Genomic DNA, 18,209 nt, shown 5'->3' on the forward strand with positions numbered 1-18,209 from the left:
AAAACAACAAAAGAACAAGACAAACAAATGAGAAAAAAAAACACATGGACTCAGACAATAATTTAGTGGTTGTCAGAGGGTAAGGGGGTGGGGGGTGGGTGATGAGGGTAAGGGGGATCAAATATATGGTGATGGAAGGAGAACTGCCTCTGGGTGGTGAACACACAATGGGATTTACAGATGATGTAATACAGAATTGTACACCTGAAATCTATGTAAATTTACTAACAATTGTCACCCCAATAAATTTAATAATAAAAAAAGAAAACACATTTGAAGTAATAATGTCCGAAAACTTCCTAACCTGATGAAGGAAACCAACCTACAACCCAAGGAAGTGCAAAGAGTTCCAAGCAGGATAAACCCAAACAGGTCCACACCAAGACACATTATAGTTAAAATGGCAAAGGTTAAAGACAAAAAGAGAATCCTAAAAGCAGCAAGAGAAAGACAGAGGGTTACAAACAAGGGAACTCACATAAGACTATCAAATGACTTTTATACATAAACATTGAGGGCCAGGAGGTAGTGTCAAGAGATACTCAAAGTGAAGGAAAACAAAGACCTACAACCTAGATTGCTTTATCCAGCAACGCTATCATTTAAGGTTGATGGAGAGATTAAGAGCTTCCCAGAAAAGAATACGCTAAAGAAATTTATTACCACCAAGCCAGCATTGTAAGAAATACTAAAAGGACTTCTGTAAATAACAGAAAGATGAAAACAATCTAACTACAAATTTAAAAATGGCAATAACTATGTACATAGTAATAATCACTTTAAATGCAAATGGATTAAATGCTCCAATCAAGAGACATAGGGTGGCTGAGTGGATAAGAAAGGAAGACCCTTCTATATGCTGTATACAAGAGACTCACCTCAGATCAAAAGACACACACAGGCTGAAAGTGAAGGGTTGGTGTAAGCTATTTCATGCAAATGGAAATGAGAAAAAAGCTGGAGTTGCAATACTTATATCTGACAAAATACACTTTAAAATGAAGAACATATTAAAAGACAAAGATGGGCACTATATATTAATAAAGGGATCGATCCGACAAGAGGACATAACGCTAGTAAACATCTATGCCCCCAACCTAGGAGCACCTAAATATATAAAAGAGATATTGACTGACATAAAGACAGAGATCAACAATAACACTATCATTGTAGGGAACTTCAACACACCTCTGACAACAAGGGACAGGTCTTCCAGACAGAAAATCAATATGGAAACAATGGCCTTAACTGACACATTGGACCACTTGGATTTCATAGATATTCTCAGAGCATTTCACCCCAAAGCTGCAGAATATACTTTCTTCTCAAGCGCACATGGAACATTTTCCAAGATAAACCACATGTTAGGCCACAAAACAAGTCTTGGTAAATTTAAGAAAATTGAAATCATATAAATTGTCTTCTATGAAATTAGAAATCAACTACTAGAAAACCACTGGAAAACACACCAATTCATGGAGGCTGAATAATATGTTACTAAATAATGAATGGGTCAACCAGGAGATCAAAGAAGAAATCTAAAGATATCTTGAGACAAACAAAAATGAAAACAAGATGACCCAAAATCTATGGGATGCAGCGAAAGCAGTCCTAAGAGGGAAATTCATAGCATTGCAGACCTACCTAGAGAAACAAGGAAAATCACTAACCAACAGTTTATCTTCACACTTAAGGGACCTGGAAAATGAACAGCAAAATAAGCCTAAAGGGAGTACAAGGAATGAGATAATAAAGATCGGAGAGGAAATAAATGAAATAGAAAGAAGAAAAACCACACAAAAGATCAATGAATCCAAGAGTTAGTACTTAGAGAAGATAAACAAAATTGACAAACCTTTAGCCAGACTCATTAAATAAAGAGAGAGAGGACCCAAATTAATAAAATCAGAAATGAAAGAGGAGAAGTGACAACAGACACCGCAGAAATACAAAACATTAAGAAATTACTATGAGCAACTATATGCCAACAAATTTGACAATCTGGAAGAAATGGTCAATTTTCTAGAGGCATACAACCTTCCAAGGCTAACTCAAGAAGAAACAGGAAACCTGAGTAGACTATTACCACCAGGGAAATTGAATCAGTAATCAACAATCTCCCAACAAAGAAAAGCCCAGGACCAGATGCCTTTAGAGGTGAATTTTACAAAACGTTCAAAAAAGAATTATCACCTATTCTCCTCAAGCTCTTCCAAAAAACCCAGAAGGAGGGAAGACTGCCAAACACTTTTTATGAAACCACTATCACCCTGATCCCAAAAGCAGACAAAGACACCACAAAAAAAGAAAATTACAGGCCGATATCTCTAATGAACATGGATGCAACTATCCTCAACAAAACATTAGCGAACAGAATTCAGCAATACATTAAAAAGATCATACACCATGATCAAGTGGGATTCATCCCTGGTATGCAAGGGTGGTTCAACATCCGCAAATCAATTAATGTGATACACCACATTAACAAAATGAAAAATAAAAATCACATGATCATATCAATAGATGCAGGAAAAACATTTGATAAAATCCAGCAGCCATTTATGATAAAAACCCTTAAGAAAGTGGGAATAGAGGGATCATATCTTAACATAATAAAGGCCGTATATGATAAACCCACAGTAAACATCATACTCAATGGGGAAAAGCTAAAACCATTCCCCTCAAGATCAGGAACAAGGGAAGGTTGCCCACTTTCTCCACTTCCATTCAACATAGTGCTGGAAGTTCTAGCCACAGCAATCAGACAAGGAAAGAAACAAAAGGCATCCAAATTGGTAAGGAGGAAGTAAAATTATCATTATATGCAGATGACATGATACTATATAGAGAGAACCCTAAAGACTCCACCAAGAAACTATTAGAGCTGATAGATGAATTTAGTAAAGTAGCAGTATACAAAATTAATATTCAGAAATTAGTTGCATTTGAATACACCAATTATAATAAAACATCAGAAGGAGAAATTTTTAAAAATCCCATTTACAATTGCTTCAAAGACTATAAAATACCTGGGAATAAATTTAACCAAAGAAGTAAAAGTTTTGTACTCAGAAAATTATAAGACACTGAAGAAAGAAATGAAAGAAGATACAAATAGACGGAAACACATACCATGTTCATGGATAGGAAGAATTAATATAGTTAAAATGTCCATACTGCCTAAGGCAATATACGTATTCAACGCAATTCCCATCAAACTACCAATGGCGTTTTCACAGAAATAGAACACATAATCCTAAAATTTATATGGGACCATTAAAGACCCCAGATAGCCTCAGCAATCTTGAGGAATAAGAATAAAATGGGAGGTATAACGATACCTGATATCAAATTGTAGTACAAGGCTACAGTAATCAAAACAGCATGGTACTGGCATAAAAACAGACACATAGATCAATGGAACAGAATAGAGAGTCCAGAAATAAATCCATGCCTATATGGCCATTTAATCTATGACAATGGAAGCAAGAATGTACGGTGGGGTAAAGAAAGTCTATTCAATAAATGGTGCTGGGAAACCTGGACAGACACATGCAAAAAAATTAAGCTGGACCACCTCCTTATACCATATACAAAAATAAATTCAAAATGGCTTAAAGACTTAAATGTCAGATCTGAAACCATAAAATTCCTAGAAGAAAATATAGGAAGAAATTTCATGGACATTACCCGGAGTAAGATTTTCAGTGATATATCCCCTCGCGGGAGGGAAGTAAGAGAAAAAATAAACATGTGGGATTACATCAAACTGAGAAGTTTTTTTCACAACAAAGGAAACCATCAATAAAACAAAAAGGGATCCTACTGAATGGGACAAGGTATTTGCCAATGATATATCTGATAAGGGGTTAATATCACAGATTTATAAAAAAAACTCACTCAACTCAACTCCAAAAAAAAAGAAACAACCCAATTAAAAAATGGACAGAGGACATGAAGAGACATATTTCTAAAAAGGACATACAGATGGCAAACAGATATATGAAAAAATGCTCAAACTCACTAATCATTAGAGAAATGCAAATGAAAATCACAATGAGATACCACCTCACCCCAGTCAAAATGGCTATCATCAATAAATCAACTAACAACAAGTTCTGGCGTGGATGTGGAGAAAAGGGAATCCTTGTGCACTCTCCCCCTCGTTTGCATACTGGAACTTTTGGTGGGATTGCAGATTGGTGCAGCCATTATGGAAAACAGTATGGAGGTATGTCAAAAATCTGAAAATGGAACTCCCTTATGATCAGCAATTCCACTCCTAGGTATCTATCCAGAGAAATCCAAAACTCTAATTCAAAAAACTTTATGCACTCCTATGTTTATAGCAGCACTATACACAATAGCCAAGACATGGAAACAACTGAAATGCCCATCGGTAGATGACTGGATTAAGAAACTGTGGTACATTTATACAATGGATTATTACGCAACCATAAAGAAGAAAGAAATCTTACCACTTGCAACAACATGGATGGACCTAGAGAACATTATGTTAAGTGAAATAAGTCAGACAGAGAAAGACAAATACCATATGATCTCACTTATATGTAGAATCTAAAGAAAATCATAAGTGAATGAACTAATCAGAAACTGTTTTGGAGACATAGAGAAAAACGGAGGGTTGCTAGATGGGAGGAGGGTGGGGATAAGGGGGAAGGTGAGGGCATTAGAAAACAGTCAGTAACCACAAGATGGCCGCGAGGTTTTGAAAATTAATTTGGGGAATGTAATCAATAATGTTGTAAAGATTTTGTAGGGTATCCGATGGACACTTATCTCGTTAGGTAGACCACCTCAGGGATGATGTAGATGCCTGATTACTGCACTGTACACCTGAAGCTGAAGCTGAACAATAATGAATGTCAACTACAAGTTTGTATATATGTGAGTGTGTTTGTGTGTATATACTTACAAGAAGCGGAGTACAGCATTAGGAATAGAGACAGTGGAAATATAAAGGCTCTGTGCAATGTCAGAGGGATAATTGATCCCCACACAGTGTGAGGGATATAAATGATAAACGTCTAAGTATTACTTTGTCTTGTGCACCTGAAACTAATAAAAAAGATAAATAAATAAAAAGAAATTATAAAGAACTAAAGATTTTGTTCAATGCACCAGCCAACCATGTTATAGAGTTGTTCAAGCAGTTCATAAATGAATAAAATATTGTTCCTCTGGTTAGACCATACCTACCATCTTTCTGTTCACCGTATTTCAAATGAGCCATTGACAAAATGGGCTGGGTATCTAAAGGAGGGTGATTAGCATGGTGAAGGATCAGGAAAGCAATTTATATATATAAGGTGACTATTATGTCCCAGTTTATGCCTGTTGCTGTCATTCCACTCAGTTATTATCTCCTTCCACTCTCAAAAGTATTCTGTTTTGGATGATAAATTATATGGTCATCCTACATATGTATAGCTAACATTTATTAGTGCCATTTATAGTGTGCTAATGTACTCATACGTCCTGCAAGATCTCACTTAATTCTTATCACAACCATATGATATAGGTGCTATAGCATTATTCCCACGTTATGGATGAGAAATCTGCATCTCTGAGAGTTTAAAGGTAAAGAACAGAGATGATTTATCCATTTGGCCCACAATACTTGTAGGGATCTTTAGAAATGCTTTATTGTCTTTTTGTTATTATCCTTTTGTTTGTCTTATTTTTTATTGTCTCTTTTTAAATCAGAAGAAAAATGAACTTTTAAACTGAAAGAAATGTTTTAATGTATAATGTCAATATATTTGTCTTTATACCAACACAGTTGTAATGTCTAATTTTTCATAGTTTTTTTTTTTTTTCAACAGAGGAAGGGGCCCACAAGGTAAAAGTACCTAGGGCCCACAAAAGTCCTAATGTGGCCCTGGTAACAATTAGCAGAAATGTGATCCAAACCCAGAGCCCAAGCTCTTAAACACTAAATGAAAGGCAAAACAGCCGAGGGGACATGAGGAAAGCGGGCTCAAAGCATCACCTGGCTGTTGTCAGCTATCTGAAAGGTGGCCATAAGAGAGCATTTTTGTGCTTATTTGATATTTCTGCTTCAGCTGTGCTTGTTGAAATCTTACCCAAGCTTCAATATAGAGCTGAGTTATTACCATCTCTATGATACCTTCCTTAACTCCCATCTTTGGAATTAGTTTCACTTTCTTCTGTACTCCTGCAGCTAGCTCATCTTTATATTATAGCATGTATCACTTTCTGCCATCGTATACATGTTTGTCATAAGAATCTGTAAGGGACAGGCACCATATCTTCCTTATCTTTGTATATAACAAATAGAGCAGTTTAAGCATAATATGGGCTCAGAAAACATGAGCTGAATTGATTCTCTTCTTCAGCTCACTTTAAAAATAAACTTCTCAATAATCAGAGTTGGTCCATGTTGGAATGGGCTGCCTTTGAGATCCTAAGCTCCAGGCTCTGTAAATGTTCAAGCAGGGCAGAGAATGTGTAGAGGGGATTCTTGCATTGGTTGGAAGGTTGGACTAAAAGTCCTTTAAATGGCCTTTCTAACTCTGAATCTATGGTTTTAGAATTCTGCTGGCAACCTTGAGAGGCAGTACAGTATAGTGACTGAGAGTAAGGGGACTGGAGCCAGATGGACAAGGATTACCTTCTGATCCAAGGTTGCCAGTTCAAGCCACTTACTGACTTTCTGACTTTGGGCAAATATTTAATTTCTCAGAGTCCCAATTTGTTCACCTGTAAAACTGGGATAATAATTATACCTACCACATGAAGACTAAATGTGTTAATATATCCAAGTACCAGCACAGGGCACAGAGAAAGAATTGTACAAATGCTTTTCAAATAAATAAAATAAATATATTTGATAATGGAGAAAATAAAATAGAATAAGTATTGCTAAGAGAATCCCTTAAAATAGAGTCAGGAGGTTATTAAGGAAGTGGGGCCTATGCACATTTTGTGCCTCATTTTGCAGGGCTGCCCTTAAGTTGCTACACTCATCCTGAAACAACTGCTGTGTGGACACAAATAAACTTTACTTCCTCCTTGCGGTTCTCTCCCCCTCGTTTGCATACTGGAACTCGCCAATCCCTGTTAACCTAGCTGGCAATCCTTCATCTGCATGAAAGAATTAACACTTTGTGGGTTTTGCCTTTATTAACCCTACCTTTCTTTGTTCTTTCCAGAGCACAATGTATGTTGCTCCTTGAATCTGTCTCCCGGGTTGCAACTCTTTTTGCTCAAATAAATGCCTTTTGTTCTTTAATACAGGCTGAACCTCTTCTTTGGTTAACATATTTATGATTGCTCTTTTCTGCCCCCTTTACTTTGTCCAGAGCTGAAGCTTTAAAAAGCCTAGACCAAAGTATAGCCCAAAGGAAACCTGACTTCCTAACTCTAGGTACATACTGTCCCTGATAATGTGAGCTTGTATCATGTTTGCCTTTTGGATGGCTCTCCAGGGATCTCCTTTTGCCAATCTGAAGTTAGGACCCTATTTCAGAACCAGAGAGTGGTAGGGACATCCTAGCTCCTTTCTTGATTTCTTGGTCAGTGTTGGCATTGCTGTAGCAAAGAAGGACTGCTTCATCTTTTGGCCATAATATGCACTTTCTGGTTTGGCAGACAATCAGAAAATTCTACATTTTAGCCTTAGTTCAGTGAGGCATCTGGAGCACATTATATACTTTCCCTGTATCAAAACCCACCAGTAAGAGCTCACTTCAGCCTGGTTGGCTTCTTAAACAACAGTTTTACTATGAGGGTCAGGGAACCGACAGCAAGTCTGGTGATTGTAAAAGAACAAAATCTCCCTCAAATCAGACATATCTGAGTTCAAATCCTGCCTCTGCTTGACATTGCATCTCCTTCAGTAAGTCAGATCATGTCAACTCAGTCTTCTGTAAAAAGCAGTAAGAATCTCACAGGATTACTGTAAGGATTAAATATAGTGATGTAAGTAAAATGTTTAGCACATAGACCCTCAATTGATGTAACCATATTTGCCTGTGATCAACATGCATTCCCCCACATGTATATGAACATTACCCTGTTTCTATATACCAACAGTATTACAGGAAGCCAAGAAAAGGAGATGTGAAAAAATGGATCAACTCAGCTGCAAACAGAAATTCACATTATCTCACTGTTACTCCAGGATTCAGTATCTGCATGAATGAAAATTTTTCGACCCTATAAACCACTTTTAAAACAAGTGTGATGAGTTCAGACTTCTATCCACCCCCCAAAAAACAAAATTCACTGTGGGGCCGGCCCGGTGGCTCAAACAGTTAGAACTCCATGCCGGTTCGATTCCCACATGGGCCAGTGGGCTCTCAACCACAAGGTTGCCAGTTCAAGGGATGGTGGGCTGCTCCCACTGCAACTAGCAATGGCAACTGGACCTGGAGCAGAGCTGCGCCCTCCACAACTAAGATTGAAAGGACAACAACTTGACTTGGAAAAAAGTCCTGGAAGTACACACTGTTCCCCAATAAAGTCCTGTTCCCCTTCCCCAATAAAATCTTTAAAAAAAATTCACTGTGTAACGGAGGTATTTTTATTATCTTGTGCATTTTATACATTGGCAAATATGAGTCGTCTCTCCTCGTTGGTCCTATCCTCAGCCCTGCCTGCCCCTTCACACTTTGGGTGATGACAGGCATAGTCTCACTTCTAAAATAGAAAAATGAAAGCAAAAGAAGTGCCTGGCCCAATGTCACAGATTATGTGTCGAGTGGAGCTGATAATAATTGGGAGATGACAAAAGAACTAAGGGAACTAGAAATGCCTAGTTTGAAACAGAAGAGTCAGAGACTAACAGTAGCTGTATTTTAGCAACCACCATTCCCATTCACTCTTTCTACAGAGCCTCTTATTTCAGGCCTCTATACTGTAAGCAGCTGATTGCTTCTTCAAGACAAAGGGAACAGAGACAGAAGAGACTAATAGCCAGAGACATTGTAGCTTCCCTACCAAGAAACACAGGCATCACTCTCTGCCTAGGCCTTGATTTCACCTCAGAGACAGGCGTTGAGCCAGGAAATGCCATCTAACCCTAAAACTCTAATCTGTACTCCAGATAAGGGGATGGAAGGCCCACGACAAAAATCTCAGCATAGTCCTGAGTAACTTGTCCATAAGGAGATAATGTATTTGTGATTGTCAATCCTACCTGAGCAACAGAATCATCTAGGGATTAAAAACAGGGACTTCCTTAAAAAACAACAAACAACAGCAACAACAGGAACAACAAAAACGGACTTCCTGGGCTCTGCACCAGATTCTGTGTTTTAAACAAATGCCTCAAGTGTGCAGCCAGATGTGAGAAGTACTTAATCCAACAATTCTCAAGTTTGAGCGTGAATCAGAATCACCTGGAAGACTTTTTAAAACACTGATTGCTGGGTCCCAACCCCAGAGTTTTAGATTCATTTGGTCTGAAGAAGGGCCTAAGAATTTGAATTTTCCCCAACTTTCCAGGTGATGTTGATATTAGGGACCACACTCTGTGAACAACTGGCGTAGCCTATCTGAGTTTGGCCTTGATGTCAAACAATTCCCATGGCCTCTTCCTCAGTTTGCCTCTGAACCAAATAACTGCTGAGGTAATTAGAACTAGCCCTAACCCTCAGTTATCAAGTCTATCTCTACTCTGTGTATCACTACAAAAAACAATCAGCTCACAACCCTCCCAAGGTCACCGACTCTAAGCAGAAAGTGAAACACACATATACACCTCAAGCTACTTGCTTCATAATGTAAAATTTCTCAACAACTCCTGGCCCTTGAAGGTCAGGGCTGGCCCAGCAGCGAACAGTAGTCTTGAACAGCAGTCTTTGACTTCACCGTTTCCCTGGGGCCTACCTACTGCAGAAGCGTAACTGAGGGAACTATGTCTCCATGCACATAGGTCAGCACCCAAATCAAACAATTTTCCAGCAGTAGATAAACTTAACTCTGAGAACAGACGTATAATCTTGTCACATTACAAGTGTTATCATGCCTCAGAAGAACTATTGAGCTTCTTTATCAAGGCTGATGACCCGATTGCTCCACTCACCGCCCCGGCCCCAGCACCCCCAACCCCACCCCCAGTCCTTCAAAGGCATTTCTGAACTTGTAGAAAGGGGCCTTCTTGTGAGGGTTTTTAGAAAACAGGGTTTCATTGAGACAGGTTAGCTAGCAAGTTGTTGGGTAAACAGGGAGGTCCATGGTGGAATAAACAAAAGGCAGCCATATCCTGAAACTCCAGGTTCTGGAATGTCTCCTTCACTCCAAGAGAAAGATATGAGAATGCCAACTATAATTTTATATATATAATGTGATGGTTCAGTGTGAGGTCGGAGGGATAGTGGATGGGGGGAGGGGGGTTCACAGTATGAGGGATATAAATGATGAACATCTAAGTATTACCTTGTTTTGTACACCTGAAACTAATAAATAAATTAATTAATAAAAAAAAAAAAAAAAAAAAAAAAAGATTCCACATATAACCAAGATCATACAGTATTTGTCTGTCTCTGTGTGACTTATTTCACTTAGCATAATGTCCTCAAGGTCCATCCATGCTATTGCAAATGTCAGGATTTCCTTATATTTTATGGCTGAATAATATTCTATTGTACATATATATCACATTTTCTTTATCCACTCATCCATTGTTAGACACTTAGATTGTTTCTACATCTTGGCTGTTGTGAATAATGGTGCAACAAACATGGGGGCACAGATATATCTTTAGATCCCAGATTCTTAAGAGCTGCTTAAGTCACTGGGTGTAGGTGGAAAGGTGTGAGCAGTAGAGAACAAGGCTTATTGGCTGATATGATAATAAAGGTTATGCCACCTCCATGTAATACCACTGCCTATGGTGAAATTTCTGAATGAGTTACTTTCAAGAAAAAAATTAGTTTCTCGATCCCTCAGACCCTAGTAATGATATCTATACCTAAGTAACATGCTGGGAAAGGATTTTTTCCCATAATTCTGTGTATATTGCTGGCATGCTAATCAAAAGTAAAGGTAAAACAACCCAGCATACCTGTGAAAAGTTCTTGGTACACGTTCCTGTTGCTCATCTTTCTGTAGTCAGATTTTCTCTAAAATAAGAAACTTCTCTCTTGGGAAGCTTCAAAACTTCAAGATGATTGCTCTGAGCTCTTATAACATGTGACCAAAAGTAAGAAGCATGTTTTTCCTCCTCTGACCACATACTCTTTCTTCTTCTTCTTCTTCTTTTTTTTTTTTTTTTTTTTGCTGATTTGCTCATTTTCAGGGAAATAAGGTGGTTTCCTTATTTCACAAGCTTACCCAAATCGCCAAGCTTACCAAAATCCTGCTTGGCATGTGTTGCAAAACAGGTTTTTAATGAGATTTCATCTTTTGCCCATCACAAGTTCCTCCAGATTTCTTGCTCCCTGGGAGATCCTGAGGTTGCGCGGCTGGTTCAAGCCCTGTGTTGGGAGCAATTCCAGCTAACATGCCTGGAATTGCACATGGGAACCGGTAAGGAGAGGCCTCTCTTCCCTTGTTTTCTTCCTGGAACTAGCGTGCTTCTTCTTCATCTAGGTCTCAGCTGTGTTTGAGCTTTGTGTTCAGTCTGTCTGATCCTGCTTCCTTCCCCTCTGACTCCTTCTTTCTACCACAAACTTGTCTGCCTATTAAAGAGATTACCCATGTTGTTCTACATTTTCTTTGGTTTGGGGTGCAGAATTTGTTTCTTATCTCTAATTACAGGCAAGAGAAGCTTGTGAAGAGATTGGATCCTGAGAAGATAAAATCCACACTCTATCAAGAACTGATTCAAAATATTTATGAGAGGGTGGGAAGAAGAAACACCACAAAAGCCCACTTATAGGGCCAGTCCTTGGCAGAACTGAGGGATTTCTAGCCAGATCTTGGTAGTTTAGCCTTAATACTATTTCCTTCACATATCTCTAGAGTATTGGGGCCAAGATTGCTTTCTACTATGTGTGTCACACTCCAGAAACTTGGGATACACCCTTCTTTGATAGTTCAGTGATCCTTACTTTTAAGTATTGAAACCACAAGGTTTCAGTAGAGGTATAGCTAAAAAAAGAGAGATAAAAGCAGAATAACATATTTTGCAAGAACATCATAATGGGTAGGGGGTGGGATATACCTGGACAAAGTATTTTTTTGTTGTGGATGAGGGGACGTCCCCATAGCAGAATCCTTGAGGTTTGTGGAAATGCCCTCTTTTGGGGCGGGGGGGGGGGCTCTTTCAATATTCTCACTCATGCTATGTACCATCTCTTGTTTTCTAGTAAACCAACAATAATAATAATAATAAATTGCAAAATTAGGGAGTATGTATCATGTGCCAGGCATTGTAATAAGTGTTTTACGTGTATTTATGCTGGTCACGGAAAAACTCTATGAAGTAAGTATTATTACTTTCCCAGTTTTTAAATGATGAAATTAAGACACAGAATAATTAAATAAATAAGCCAGATTCACCCAGTCAGTAAGGAACAGAGCTGTGATGGTATCTCTGTTTACCCGGGCACCCACGTGGCTTCTCTGGATCCTATGCACTTTCTGTTGATAGGCTGAGCTATTGCCTCCTCCTCCTCAGGATCCTGGGGCTCTCTTGCCCAAAGCACCACAAGCACTTCTGGTGAAGTCATGCATGGGGCAGCACTTTTGAGCATTCTGAATGTGCTCTGAGGCCTACACCTTTTTTGAAATTTTATTTTAGGGGCCGGCCCAGTGGCTCAGGCAGTTGGAACTCCATGCTCCTAACGCCGAAGGCTGCCCGTTCGATTCCCACATGGGCCAGTGGGCTCTCAACCACAAGGCTGCCGGTTTGACTCCTCGACTCCTGCACGGGATGGTGGGCAGCGCCCCCTGCAACTAAGATTGAACATGGTCCCTTGAGCTGAGCTGCTGCTGAGCTCCCAGACGGCTCAGTTGGTTGGAGAGCGTGCTCTCCACCACAAGTGCGTCCTCTCAACCACAAGGTTGCCTAAATGGCGCCCTCCACAACTAAGATTGAAAGGACAACAACTTGACTTGGAAAAAGTCCTGGAAGTACACACTGTTCCCCAATAAAGTCCTGTTCCTCTTCCCCAATAAAATATTTTTTTAAAAAAAGAAAAAAACAATTATTTTAACTGAAACAATTTAGAAAATCACGATTTTTTTAAAAAAATAGAAAATCACACTAAGTGACACCACTCTTAAAGCAGTCCTTTCACTCACCTTTCTGGTTTGAGATCTGAAATGAGATCTTTCTTAATAAAAAGGCTTTTCTAAGCCTACCATCAAGACATCCTCCCCTTCTTTGCCACTCAGAGATGGCTTCTTTACACATTTCTTTCCAGTATCCATTTATGATCAGTTTCCCCAACTGAGCTGCAAGGAAGGCAAGGTTAAAGCTGCACTCTGGCTCATCATGTGAATAATTTCTGGGAGAAATAAATGGTGCTAGAAAGTGCATTTTTGTGGGCAAATATTCCAGAATGCTGATCTGTACACTCTTTAAATTACACAAACTCTTCCAATCAAACTTGAGTCTATAAGCCAATGAAGTGTGATGCTACAACGAAAGAACATTTATGATAATATACTTTATTATGTACTTAGATTAATAAAGGGAATTTATTTTTGTCAGATACTTTTCTTAAATCAGTGCACAACTCCCTCCCACCTCTCCTGAGTCTTACACGAGGCTATCCAATTTCCAAGTCTGCACTACTGGAGAAATACCTGGAAGAAGGAAGGAGAAGGGAAAAAGGCACGTTTAGGACTGACTTGTTCATGGTACTGTGATAACTTTTCCTAGGAACAGGAGGAGAATTGGAGGTGGCCAATTCCTAACATTGAGAAACTTCTAATGACCTGGATTGAAGACCAGATGCAGAAGTGTATTCTTCTAAGCACCATGATGATCACAGCCAAAGCAAAAAGTTTGTGATGTTGAAAGAGGCTGGACCCAATTAGGATGTTGAATTTACTGCTACTGCTGGGTGGTTTAAATGATTCAAAAATTATTATTCATTATTTAATGTGAAAGTGAGTGGTGAATCTGTAAGTGCTGAATTGAAGGCAGCTAAAGAATTTTTAGAAACACTAGATAAGCTGGTTGTGGAGGAAAATTACTTGCCAGAGCAAATATTCAATATGGATGAAACTTCCCTATTCTGGAAATGGGTGCCTGAAAGGACTTTCATCCGCAAGGAGGCCAAGTCAATACCAGGATTCAAGGCTTTGAAGGACAGAATAAGAGTCTTCCTTGGGGGCCATGTTGCAGGCTACAAATTGAAACTCTTTGTGATCTGGCACAATGAGAACCCCAGGGCCTTCAAGCATATTGATAAGCACACACTGCCAGTGTACTACAGAAACAAGAAGTCATGCATGGGGCAGCCAGATGGTTCAGTTGTTTAGAGCGCGAGATCTGAGCATCAGAGTTCGATTCCTACATGGGCCAATGAGCTGCACCCTCCACAACTAGATTGAAGGCAACGAGATGCCACTGAGCTTCTGGAGGGGCAGCCAGATGGTTCAGTTGGTTAGAGCGTGGGTTCTTGGCAACAAGGTTGCCAGTTCAAGTCCTGCATGGGATGGCAAGCTGTGCCCCCTACAATGCAACTAAGATTGAAAATGGCAACTGGACTTGGAGCTGGGCTGCACCCTCCACAACTAGATTGAAGGACAATGTCTTGGAGCTGATGGACCCTGGAGAAACACACTGTTCCCCAATATTCCCCCAATAAAAATAATTAAAAAAATAAAAAGAAGAAGTCATGGATGGCCCCGCTCCTCTTCCAAGATGCTCTTCCAAACTGCTGTGCAGTGAAATGGAGAAATACTGTTTGGAGAATAATATACCTTTCAAAATTTTTCTTATTGCTGATAATGCTTCCAGACATCTTCCTTTTATTGGTAATCTTCATCCCAGTGTAAAAGTGGTGTTTCTCCCTGAAAACACCACCTCTTTCATCCAACCAATAGATCAAGGAATTATACCAGCTTTTAAGGCCTGTTACCTGAGGAGGACTTTTGCCCAGGTTATTGCTACAATTGAGGAAGACACCGAGAATATACTGATGCAATTCTAGAAGGATTATAACATCCATGACTTCATCACGAACTTTGTTTGAACTTGGGATGATGTCACCAAGATGTGTACGAATGGCATCTGAAAGAAGACACTGAAGAGATTTGTCTATGACTCCAAATGATTTGTCAAGGATGAGGAGGTTGCAAAAATCAACAAGGCTGTGATTGAGATGACAAACAACTTGAACCTGGATGTGAGTGAGGATGACATTGAGGGGCTTCTAGGGTGGTTCCTGAGGAATTGACTGATGAGGAATTGTCAGAACTGGGATAGGAATACATAGCTGAAGAAGAGACAACATAAAAGGAAATTGCAGGAGAAATAAAAGAAGAACCCCAAAAGAAAATTCACAGTAAAGGGTTTAGTAAAAGCTTTTGCACCCTCAATAAGCTCCTTAAAATGCTTGAAAAGTTGGACCACAACATTGAAAGGTTTTCATTAATAGAGAGAAATGTTCATGGTGCATTATGTGCTTACAAACAAATCTATTATGAAATAAACAAACAAACCAAGCAAACCACCATGGACATATTTTTTTAAAAGAATGACACCTTCTCAAGAAGTGCCTCTGGCTGGTCCTTCAGGAGGTCTTCCAGAAGAAGACATTGTTATCACAGGAGATGACAGCTCCATGTGTGTTATTCCTCCTGAAGACCTTCCAGTGGGACAAGATGTGGCAGTGGAAACCAGTGATAGTGATGGTCTTGACCCTGTGTAGGCCTAGGCTAGTGTGTGTGTTTGTGTGTGTGTGTGTGTCTTAGTTTTTAACAAAAAATTTTTAAAAATAATAAAAAATTTTAAACTAGAAAAAAATGTTATAGAATAAGGATATAAAGAAAATATTTTTGTACAGCTGTACAATGTGTTTGTGTTTTAAGCTAAGTGTCACTACAAAGGAGTTGAAAAGTTTAAAGATTTTTTTAAAGTTTATAAAAAGATACAGTAAGCTATGGTTAATTTATTATTGAAGAAATATTTTTTTAATAAATTTAGTGTAGCCTAAGTATACAGTGTTTATAAAGTCTACAGTGGTGTACTGTGATCACCTGCGCCTTCACTCACCACTCATCATTCACTAACCACTCACTCACTGACTCACCCAGAACAACTTCCAGTCCTGCAAGCTCCATTCTTGGTTAAGTGCCCTATACAGTTGTACTATTTTTTAAATCTTTCATACCATACTTTAGTGTACCTTTTCCATGTTTAGATACATAAATACTTACAATTGTGTTACCATTGCCTATAGTATTCAGTACAAAAACATGCTGTATAGGTTTAGGTTTGTAGCCTAGAAGTGTTAGGCTATACCATATAGCTGTTGTGTGTAGTAGTCTCTACCATCTAGGTTTGGGTAAGTGCGCTCTGTGATGTTCGTACAATGACAGAATCACCTAACAATGCATTTCTCAGAACATATTTCTGTCATTAAGCGACACATGACTGTAATTCTGAACTTTCGTTTTTCTGGCACATTTTATATGCCTCTATGCCATTCTTTTATAGTCACCACAGGTTACATGTCTCTCTTGACTTTCTTTTCTCATTTATTTTTTTATTGAGTTCAGAGAATTACCTATGCGGTCATTTTAGTTTCTTAAGATACTATCTACCATTGTTTCTCTTCATCAGGATAATATTTTACTCTGTGTTTCAGATGTGTGTTTCTTTTCAACCTCACACTCTTTTTCAGTCATATTGCTTTTTAGAGTCCCTGGTTAGGAGAATATATCTATGCATAGCTCTAGCCTAAATTTTTAAAAATCTGCTTTTATAACATTAAGGCTACATGTATAAGTGAATCCAATATGTTATGTAGGCATTACTTTGTTTCTGCCTCAATGAATGCAAGTTTGTCTCCTTGCAAGGGGTTATTTTATATAAGGTGGTCAAGAAAGGCATCCTGATAAGGTAACATTTGAGTACAGACCTGAAGGAGGTATCCTCTTCTTAGAGCATACGGTGAAAGAGTCTGAGCATAGGAGAGGGTGTCATGCAGGGTGTCAGGTGGGGTCTCAGCTTCCGCTCCCCACATAAGAATGCAGGACATGGTGAGGCCAAACAGGAACACCCACGGAGCCATAGGTAGGGGAGTCATACCACTATAGTCTCCCGGATGGGTTGGAGACACAGGAGGCAGGAGCCACACGATCCGCAACTCGCCGTCCACTTGTCTCTGCCAACAAATCTCACTGGCTAGCTGCAATCTGCCTCTCTGCAATCTGTAATCCACACTCCGCCATGCCACACCAGGACGCCACACCATCATGCCACACACTTTGCTAGCTTAGCCACGGCAGTTATATCAGTGGCTAATGGCTAACCTGTAACAGCCAATGGTCAACTAGTCACAGCTGATGACCATCTACTACCTGAGCCAGTACCTTTCTATGTGAGGCCGAGAGCCTGGAAACTGCTTTCTGGGGCTCTGTCCCAGAAAAAAGGGTTCTTGAGAATTCTAGGCAGACAGTGCTGAGAGTGAAAAGGCCCTGAGGCAGCAGTGTGCTTGGTGTTTTCAGAAAACTCAAGGAAGCCAGTGTGGCTGGAATGAAAGAAATGAGAGGGGAAGTGTAGGAAATGAGATGGAAAAGTAGGGAAACAGGTTATATTTTAAAGGGCCCTGTAGGCCACTGTAAGTACTAGTACTTCTTTCTAAGTGAGACAAGAATCCATTAGAGGCTTTTGAGCAGGGGAATGCATGACCTTACTGCAAGGATCACTCTGGCTGTTGGATTAAGAATAGATTAGAGAGGACAAGCATGCAAGCAGGGATACCTGTTAGGGATTATTGATGTAGGACAGGTGAAAATGACGTTGGATTGATTGGACCTGAGTGGGAACAGTGGTGGTGGTAAGCTGTAAGCTTCTCAATATATTTCAAAGGCAGAGCTGACAGGACTTGCTATGGATTGGTGTGGGATATAATGTGTATCAGGAAGACTGTACAACTTTTCTTGGAGTAAAACTTTTTAGTCACTAAATCAGATCTGTACATATCTGCCTCGGTATCTTTCAAAAGGTCATATCTCTTGTTGTCAGTAACGAATGTCGTAGTACCTGCTGATATCTTTGAATTGCCCTCTATGTTCCTTTTGTGGATCAAGGAAAC

At 39.3% G+C, this 18,209-nt stretch overlaps 1 protein-coding gene across 1 annotated transcript in view; it reads right to left on the bottom strand.

Moving 5' to 3' along the window:
* The window catches only part of LOC308494719 (toll-like receptor 13), a 35,271-nt gene extending 24,105 nt beyond the window's left edge, over window positions 1-11,166 (bottom strand). Inside the window, exon 1 of the mRNA XM_081042639.1 lies at window positions 11,054-11,166. The gene's annotated coding sequence lies outside the window, so the exon portion shown is untranslated. The remainder of the gene's footprint in view (window positions 1-11,053) is intronic.
* Between the last annotated feature and the right edge of the window lie 7,043 nt (window positions 11,167-18,209).

This window comes from Rhinolophus hipposideros, assembly GCF_964194185.1.
Source record: "Rhinolophus hipposideros genome assembly, chromosome: X".
NCBI classification, from domain to species: domain Eukaryota; kingdom Metazoa; phylum Chordata; class Mammalia; order Chiroptera; family Rhinolophidae; genus Rhinolophus; species Rhinolophus hipposideros.